This window comes from Camelus bactrianus, chromosome 2 (genome assembly GCF_048773025.1).
Source record: "Camelus bactrianus isolate YW-2024 breed Bactrian camel chromosome 2, ASM4877302v1, whole genome shotgun sequence".
Classification (NCBI taxonomy): Eukaryota; Metazoa; Chordata; class Mammalia; order Artiodactyla; family Camelidae; genus Camelus; species Camelus bactrianus.
The window spans coordinates 17,036,713-17,045,983 of record NC_133540.1 but is presented as its reverse complement, the minus strand read 5'-3'; positions in this window follow the sequence as shown (position 1 = coordinate 17,045,983).

The following is a 9,271-nucleotide window of genomic DNA, read 5'->3' as shown; positions in this document are numbered from 1 at the left end:
GAGAGCTGATTCCCAGTCTCTGATCACTAGCCTGATCCTTTTCTTCCCAATGCTGGGTCCATCCCTTGCCACAAGGGGCCTTGGATGTGCACAGGGGGACACTCAGACCTCATGTCCGGGCTCTGCTCATACCCTCCATGCAAACAGCTATGCTTTGGCCTCTCTATGAGTCCTAGGAATCTGAACTCCAGGGAGAGCTGATGCAGGCACTAGAAATGGGTCAGGGGCTGCTGAGACAGGGCATTTGGGGTCCTGGGTTTCTAGAGCACGGGGCGGAGCCAATGACCGTGTCCCCTTGGCCCTGCTGACTCCACCCCATGGAGGGCGTGGCCAGAGTGTCAGGGCCAGAGGGACCCTCTGTAGTGCAGGACCCAGGGCAGAGGGCCCACTTGCCGGGGTCTAAGGGCAGAAGCCCCAAGGAAAGGTCTGAGGAGGCTGTAAGGTATCTTCATTCCCATTAATTAAAAAAAATAAAAGCATACCACAGGCGTGGGTGGAAAGGGTTTTGTTACAAGGGAAGGCACTTGACAAGGTCTGGCCATAGAGGGCTGGTGGGTTTGCCAGATTGATGAGGAACTAAGATGCCGTTAGTCTCCACTGGGTCTAAACACCTCCTGAATTCCTCCGGGTGACACTGAAATGCAGTGAGACACGGAACCCTCTTAAGTTGTTAAAATCTTCATGGTGAGCCATTCAACTCTCTCCTCATTCTTGGCTATGAAAGCATGATAAACACAGGCCAGAAACGCATCAGCCTGTTGGTTGGTTCACTATCCGCCTGGTGCTCCCTCTTGTAGGAGCCTTTATCACATCACCCAGGGCTGACCCGGCTCAGGATTATAGCTGATTTTCCGCAGGTGGCATCACTTGCTGGTGACACGAAGCAGGCACATTAGCCACCTCCAAAACTCTGAGGCTCCTCCTGGGAGGAACCTGCAGACCCCCAGTCTAGCCTCTGCACCACAGTGCTCCTTAGTGCCACTCCCATCTTGTTGCCCTGGCCTCTAGCTCTGACCAGAACCTCGCCGGATTGTCGATAAATGTCACCCATATACCACATCTAAGCTTGGGGTCCAGATGTGACCATGGTTCTTATTTACTTCCCATCGATTGATTGATCTTTGTGTAATTGTGTTGGCAGGAAGGCCATTACCACCCTCTTGAGGCCTCCCCGAGCCGCCTCTGTGTATAACTGTCCTAGCACCCCAGGGGATCGGGTCTGAATCCTGGAACTCAGACAAGATGGCACCTGGAGAGACAGGAATCCACTCCTGCCGTGGCTTCTGCGGAGGCTCGGTGTGGCCATAAAAACGGATCCCACAAGCCCTGACGTCACTTGACTCACTGCAGGGATGCTCCCACACTGCCCCGTTCCCCCCAGAGACAGAGGGCTTTCTGCTTGTTCCCGAAGGCCCCAGCCCTGTGGGGGCACCGGGTCCAGTGGAGCATCCAGCCTGGTTCCCCGCCAGCCCTTAGGGCTTTGGTGGGGCCTGGAACATCATCTACCCTCCCCTTAGGGGCCCGTTTGTCCTTTCCAGCCAACAGACCTAGGTCATAAGCACTTTAACTCACCTGAGGGTGTTTTCCTCACTTCAGGGGCAGTGAGGACGGGGCTTCTTCACACTCCAAGTGCCCCAGGTCTGGATGCAGACAGTCTGGCTCTCCCCCCAGTCCTGCAGTTCCCGGCCACACCTGCTGCTGGTCACAGTCTGTGCTGTGTTCTCTTCCAGGACAAGGGGTGCACTCTGACCCCCGCCCCGCCCCCACCAGCGGTGGCAGAGGCGGCGGACAGGCAGGTGAGCTGGGGCCTGAGACCGTGCCCGCAGATCAGTGCCCCAGAGGCCGCTGGTGACTAGAGGGACCACGAGGCAGAAGGCAGCATGGGATGGGAGGAGGAGGAAGGTTCAGGATAAGGAGATGAAAGGGGGAACGGATATCACTGTGAGGACCTCGGCCATGAAAGGGAAGAGAAATCACAGTGACAGCTGGAGCAGTGTCGGCGTTAAAAGCTGCGGGCCTTTTCATTTAATTTTATTAATTACCATTTACTTGATTTGTGGCATATATTTATTTGATTAAAGATTAGGTGCCATGTCATATAACAGGATATAGCATGTTATTATTTATTAAATAATACATAATAGTAGATATACTACCATATTATGTTTTGTTTATTTATTATCAGTATATAATACATATGTAGGTATTTATATACATAATATATAATTCATGCATCTATATAATATATAATACATAACAATGTAGGATTATGATTAATATATTTTATAACAAGATTACATAACAATAATGATGTAATATTACCCATTGTATGTCTTGGTTCATGACACAGTCTCACCTTAGGTGCCTTTGAGAAGTATTTATGTATTAAAATTAATATTATAAGAAACAGTTGTGAACCTATCACCCAGCATCAGAACAGGACTATTGACAGTGACATACTGTGTCCTATCCTGCACTTGGCCTCTTCTCACAGGAAGTAACCAGCATCCTGAATCCTGGATTACCCTTGCCTTGTGTTACTTTCACACATACAACACTTAAGATCAGTTAAAACAAATGAACTGCAGGTACATGCAGCGAAGTGGATGAATCACACACTCTATGTTAAATTGAAACAATAAGCCCTAGAAGGTAGGCAATAGTGTGCTATGCTTTTAACTGTGTATATATATGTCAACTAAACTCACTGAATTAAGAACAACTACAGCTAGAGTCCAGGTGGGAGAGGGACAGATAAAAGGTGAGGTGAGCAGATTTGCTGCAGGTGAGCGAGTTCCTTTCCAGTGACATGTCATTCTCTCTGAAGCAGGAGGCAAGGCCATCTGCTGGGAGTCAGGGAAGAGACAGAGGGAAGGTTAGAGGTGTGCAGAGAGCAGAGAATGTTGACACCACTGAGTGATAAGTGGGGAAATGTGCTCACTAGAGAAATCCTGGAGGATTGCCTGGCAGAGGCAACACGGTGGGCATTGATTTGTAGTCTTAGAAACCTGTGCTGGGAGAGCTTGCTGCCTGCAGGCTCAGAACAAATAGAGCTGGGTGAACCGAGATGGAAGTTGGCCTGGTGAGGAACTGAAAAGGTCAAGGCTCAAGGGGGTTTTGTTTGTCATAAAGAGAGTGCTGACTGTGGATGCAGAGCTGGAAGGTGGGGAAGTGGAAGTAAGAGGAACGTGGACAGGCAGGAAAGCAGAGGAGTCAGCACATGATGCCCCAGTGAGGGTGAAGGAGGGCCAAGGAGGCTGGTGGAGAAGCAGCTGGATGGCTAGAGGTGGGCACTTAAAGGAGAGAGGCTGGACCTGGGGTGGAGACACGCCCGGGTATGAGCCCGGGGGTAGGGTGAATGGGGGGTGGCTGGCTCAGGCAGACAGGGAAGAAGACCCTAAAATGAACATACTGGGTGGTGGAGGGAGAATCAACTTTGACGTCTTAATGGTAGGAGGAGAGGCAATACAGAGCTGGTGGTCCAGGTGCTCCTGACTGTGGCAGATGAGCAGGGAGGCCAGGGTGGCAGGCACTGCTAGGAATGGATCTGGGTTTTCCAGGTGCTCCCAAGAGAGGAGGAGCAATCATCTGAAGGGGGAAAGTGAGCACAAGGAGGCCAACCCAGGCTCCTGATCAAACGGGGGGTGTGAAGGTGCAAAGCGTCAACTCCAGTGATGGTGGCCCAGGAAGCAGGGACCACGGGTGAAGTGAGGGGACACTCAGAGAAGAGAGGGAGAAGAGTCTTCTGGGTGTAGGGGGAAGAGAGGCCCCAGGACAAAGGAGCACAGGGGCACAATGATGAGGATGGACTGGCTCTATGGTGACACTGCAGGGATGGCTGGATCTTTGTCCTGAGGGCTTAATTTGGGGGAGGGGGGCTGCTGGCCTCACGAGGACCCCCCTCTCAGCAGCCTGGACAGACGCTCCCGTTCCTGAGAGCTGTGTGGCCAACACTGTTCTTGGAAGGGCTCTGCCTCCATCTTCTATCAGACTTCCCTGCCCAGCCCCCGACCACCAGCGAGGGAGCCTGGGCCTCGCAGCTGCTTCCCATGGAGGGACACAGGCTCCTTGGAGAAGCAGGCTGATCTTACTTTTCTCCATAACCCAGGTCCTAGCAAAGCGCCAGGGTGGCCCATTCAGAGTCTCAGATACTTACTAAATTAACTTAAAGCAGTACTATAGCAGAGCTGGAGGAAGTGACCACTGAGCTCACAGAATTCACTGCCCACACCCCCATTCTACAGATGAGGAAACAGAGACCAAGCGGTGAAGCAGCCTTGGCCAAGGTCATGCTGATCCTTAATGCTGGCCTGTGTCGGGCATGCCAAGTGATGAGCTGCAGTGAAGGGCCTGAGAGGGGGCTCTGGGGCCAGACAGCTTGGGTTCAAGTCCCAGCTCTGCATTTACTAGCTGTGTGATTAATGACTGTCCTTCCTGTAAAGTGTCACCTCATTGGGTTGTCGTGAACACAGAGTTCCTGGAACAGTAGGACAGAGTTCTGTAAGGGTTTGCTATTGCTTTGGTTACTATTATTATCACCAAGTGAACCCTGAAATGAAGAACAAAGACAGCAAGAATTTTTATTTTAAAGGATTTTAAAATCCGATGATGAATGTTTGATTTAGTCTATTCAAGTCTGCATTTGACCCTTATTAACAACTACACAATGGATGACTTTTGAGGAAATGTTGCTTCATGTCTTTAATTCTCTCTAACGACACAGGCTATTCAACAGGAAGCAGCTTTTTTCCAGGAAGAGGGACAAAAAGTTAACAATATCTCGGTACCTCTCGGTCCCCAGTGAATTGGTTGTGACCAGTCAACCCAACTCTGGGGAACTGCCCGCTCCTCCTGGGCTTGCTGCACTGCCCCGCGGCCTCCAGGGGGTGCTGTACGCCCACACGAATCCAGTCTCTTGGTTCATATCTTTGCTTCAGATCCCTCAAGGACTGCCCATGCCCCAGGGCCCCATCTGCCCCGCCAGCCTCGCCTGCTGGACTCCAGGACACCATCCTGGGTCTCAACCATCCTCTCTTCCTATGCCCGCCCCACTACTCTTCACTTTGTCCTTCAAATGTGGGCTCCTGTGGCTCTCCACCCAGCAGGGGTCTCCCCGTCCTCCACCTCGGGTAACTGCATCGTCCTGCACGGTGCGTAGCGAACCCATGTGGAGTCAGGAAGAATACAGAACAACAGGTGCTCAGAGGGGCTGCCTTTCCCACTGCAGGGGCCCTGGAGAGCTTTCTCCCGGCTGGTTATTCAGAGGCGCTGAAGCTGTAGAATCTCGATCTCACCAATTTAAGGGGCATCATCACTAATTACAAAAGCAATCATTTTTTCAGTAGCAAAAGGACAAAAGACTTTGTGCCCCACACCTCCAACTTTCTTCCTCCACCTTCAGAGGTGATTCTCACTCTCTGGGCAAGGGTAGAAAGCAACACACAGAATATTACTTTTCAATGTTTTCCTTCCCACTCTGAAGATTGATTTCCCAGAACCTATGAAGACAAGGATGGTTTGGCTTCCCTGGACTGAGGATCCAGAGACGAAGGGGAGGAGGGGGGTGGGGAGATAATTCAGCATTATTGAACCAAACAGAGACATTAAAAGGTTCTACTCTAAACAGAAAGGAAGCAGGATGCTATACAAACGGGAAACCATAGTTGGAAATGCAATAACGAGTTACAAGACAATAAACATGAAGATGGAAAAAAGAAAAAGTACATCAAAATACAAAAAGGTGGTAATGGGAGACGGTAGCATGAAAAGATAGATTTTTTTCTCTTTCTTTCTTTTTTTTTCTCATTATTCTTAGGATGTGTTGGAGCCTACGTGATTATCAGTCTAAAGGAAATAGATATAGTAATGGGTTGATATACTTGAAAAAAAAGGTAACCACAAATCGAAAGCATACAATAGAGTCACAAAAAAAAAAAAAAAAAAAAAAAAACAAACAAACAAAAAAAACAAACTCAAAATGGCTTAAAGACTTAAACATTAGACAAGACGCTATAAACCTCTCAGAAGAAAACATAGGCAAAATATTATTTGATATATATCTCAGCAATGTTTTCCTAGGGCAATCCACCCAAGCAACAGAAATAAAATACAAAATAAACAAATGGGACCTAATTACACTTATCAGCTTTTTCACAGCAACAGAAACCATAAGCAAAACAAAACGACAACGTATGGAATGGGAGAAAATTTTTGCAAAAGATGAGACTGAACATGGCTTAAATTCTAGACTATACAAATAGTTCATACAACTTAATAAGAAAAAAAAAAATAAACAACCCAATCCAAAAATGGGCAGAACAACTAAACAAGCAATTCTCCAATGAAGATATACAAATGGCCAATAGGAATATGAAAAAAAGGTTCAATATTGCTAATTATCAGAGAAATGCAAATCATATCTACAATAAGTTATCATCTCACACTAGTCAGAATGGCCACCATTCAAACATCCACAAACCACAAATGCTGGAGAGGCTGTGGAGAAAAGGGAACCCTCCTACATTGTTGGTGGGAATGTAGTTTGGTGCAGCCACTGTGGAAAACAGCATGGAGAGTCCTCAAAAGACTAAAAAAAGACTTATCATTTGATCCAGCAATCCCATTCCTGGGCATATATCCAGAGGGAACCTTAATTCCTAAAGATACCTGCACCCCAATGTTCACAGCAGCATTGTTTACAATGGCCAAGACATAGAAGCAAACTAAATACCCACTGACAGATGACTGGATAAAGATGTAGTATTTAGATATAGAAGAATATTACTCAGTCATAACAAAGAAGGAAATAATGCCATTTACATCAACATGGATGGACCTGGAGATTATCACACTAAAGTGAAATAACTCAGACAGAGAAAGACAAGTATCATATGATATCACTTGTATGTGGAATTTTTAAAAATGATACAAATGAACTTATTTACAAAACAAAAACACATTCACAGACTTAGAAATCTAACTTAGGAGTTTGTGATTAACAATTACAAACTACTATATGTAAAATAGATAAACAACAAAGATTCACTGCAGAACACAGGGGAAAATATTCAGTATCTTGCAACCTATAATGGAAAAGAACCTGAAAAAGAATAGACTATGTATATGTACAACTGAATCACTATGCTGTATACCTGAAACTAACAAAACAGCTGTATATCTGAAACTAACAAAACATTGTAAATCAACCACATTTCAATTAAAAAAAAAAGATAAGCTCTAAATACCTTTATTCAAAGAAAATCTTCAACTCTTACCTCTTACGGAAAGTAAACTGGGAAGCTTGAGCAGGACCAAATTATACTGAATGAGAGGTTACATACCTTCTCCAGCACGTGGCCCATGCTACACACACATCGTGTTTTCCTTCAGGTAAGAATGGCCCTTACTGCCCAGGGAGCGAGTCCTCCTGGGACAAGGCCTGTGTGGCAGTGGCCTTCTTGTCACCACTCCATCTCACCAGGAGGACAGGATTTTCAGAGGGGAGGGAACACAGATCTCATACACTTCAGATCTATTTCCTGAGAAAAACTATGGAAAGAGCTAATTCACCTGCAGTGCGGGAAACATGAGCAGGACCCCTTAGCAGACCGACAAGCCCGAAGCAAGACGGCCCGATGTTCACATTGGAACCAGAACAACAACCATCTGGCCCCAGTTAAACGATCACCATCTCACCTGCAATGAACTGTTCGTACTCAGTGTCAGGGATGTTTCTGTTGAGACTTGAGAGATCAAAAAAGTCAGACCAGGGAATCTGGACCTGGTGGATGTCCAGGCTCTGACAATGGTAGAGGCGGCCCCAAGGGGGTATCACCAGCACCGACTCCTCCATTTTCAGCAGGGTCTTCAGGAGGAAGGCGATGTGGACACAGACGCTCCTACGGAGGCTGAAGCCCTCTGAAGGGTTGACGTCACACAGAAGGTACCTGGCAGGGAGCAAAGGAGAGCGGGTCTTCAGGGCCAGGCCTCTGCACAGGAATCCCGGCTTAGATAGAACAGATACAATGGGAATCCCTGCACAGCACAGGGCCTAGACTCAAGACACGTTCACCAGCTTCTGGTTTGTATAGTGGAGGCACTGCCCACCCGTCTCCATGTGGCCAATTACTTCGAGTCCGGGAGCACATGCAGAAGACATCTTGGCATCTGTCTAACAATGCTAAGCACCTGACTAGTACCTGAGCACCCGTTCTCCAGGGGCTCTCAAGCTTCTTGGCCTACAGACCCCTGTACATTCTTAATTACTGAGGACTCCAAAAGGCTGCTGTTTATGTGGGTTAAATCTATCAATAGTTCCTGTGTTAGAACTTAAATAAGAACTTTAAAAAATGCTTATGAGTTCACTTAAAAATAATAGCAACCTACTACATGTTACCATTAATACTCTTAAGCAAAAAATAAGTATATTTTTCTAAACAAAAATCATTAATGAGAAGAATAGCAGTGATTTTAATTTCTGCAAATCTCTTTTGGACTGGTGAGAGCTGAATTCTATCTGCCTCTACATTCCCTGTTTTGTGATATCACAGACCAGGTTTTCCCTGGAAATCCCCACAGGAAACTCGGGAGTGCAAGAGTGTTCAAAAGGCAGGTGACATACCGGCGTTTCTACGAAAATAGTCTTGCATCTCAGGGGCCTCAGACACACTTTGATAACTGCTGCCCTATCCTAGGCGAGACTCTCCTACACAAGAGCCAGGCAAGGGTCCTGGCTTTTTTAATGAGTTACCGCAGCCACACTCCTCCCTTCTCTGTGTTAATGTTTCCCACAACCTCCATTACCGCAGATGAGGATGTAATCCTCAACTGGGGCCTCTAATCCCAGAAGACTGCCAACTTTGAGAGGGAAGGCCCATCTACCATCCCTACACCCCGCACAGTCTATTTTGAGTCAAGCCCTAGATAACTGCTAATCGGCACTGACACTTATCTTATTCCTGAGGTTTACCGAAGGAGCCAACATCTGGATGGAACTGAAATTTCCCTGCAGATAAACAAGGCTGATAAACCACCCCATTCCAACATCTGATTCTGGGGCTCTTCAAAACCCGAATAAGGCCCCGCTTCATAAAAGACAGGTCCTCCGCCTGCCCATCCCGGGGGTTCTGGGAGGCCGCGGCCACGCAGGGCTACCCGGACTCGTGGTCCCAGCCCCAGCGCCCGAGGGGGAGGAAAGCCCGAGGCTGTGCCCCAGCCCTGTCCCCCCTGCCCCAACCCGCTCCCCGGCACCACAGCCCCTCCCCGGCAGCCA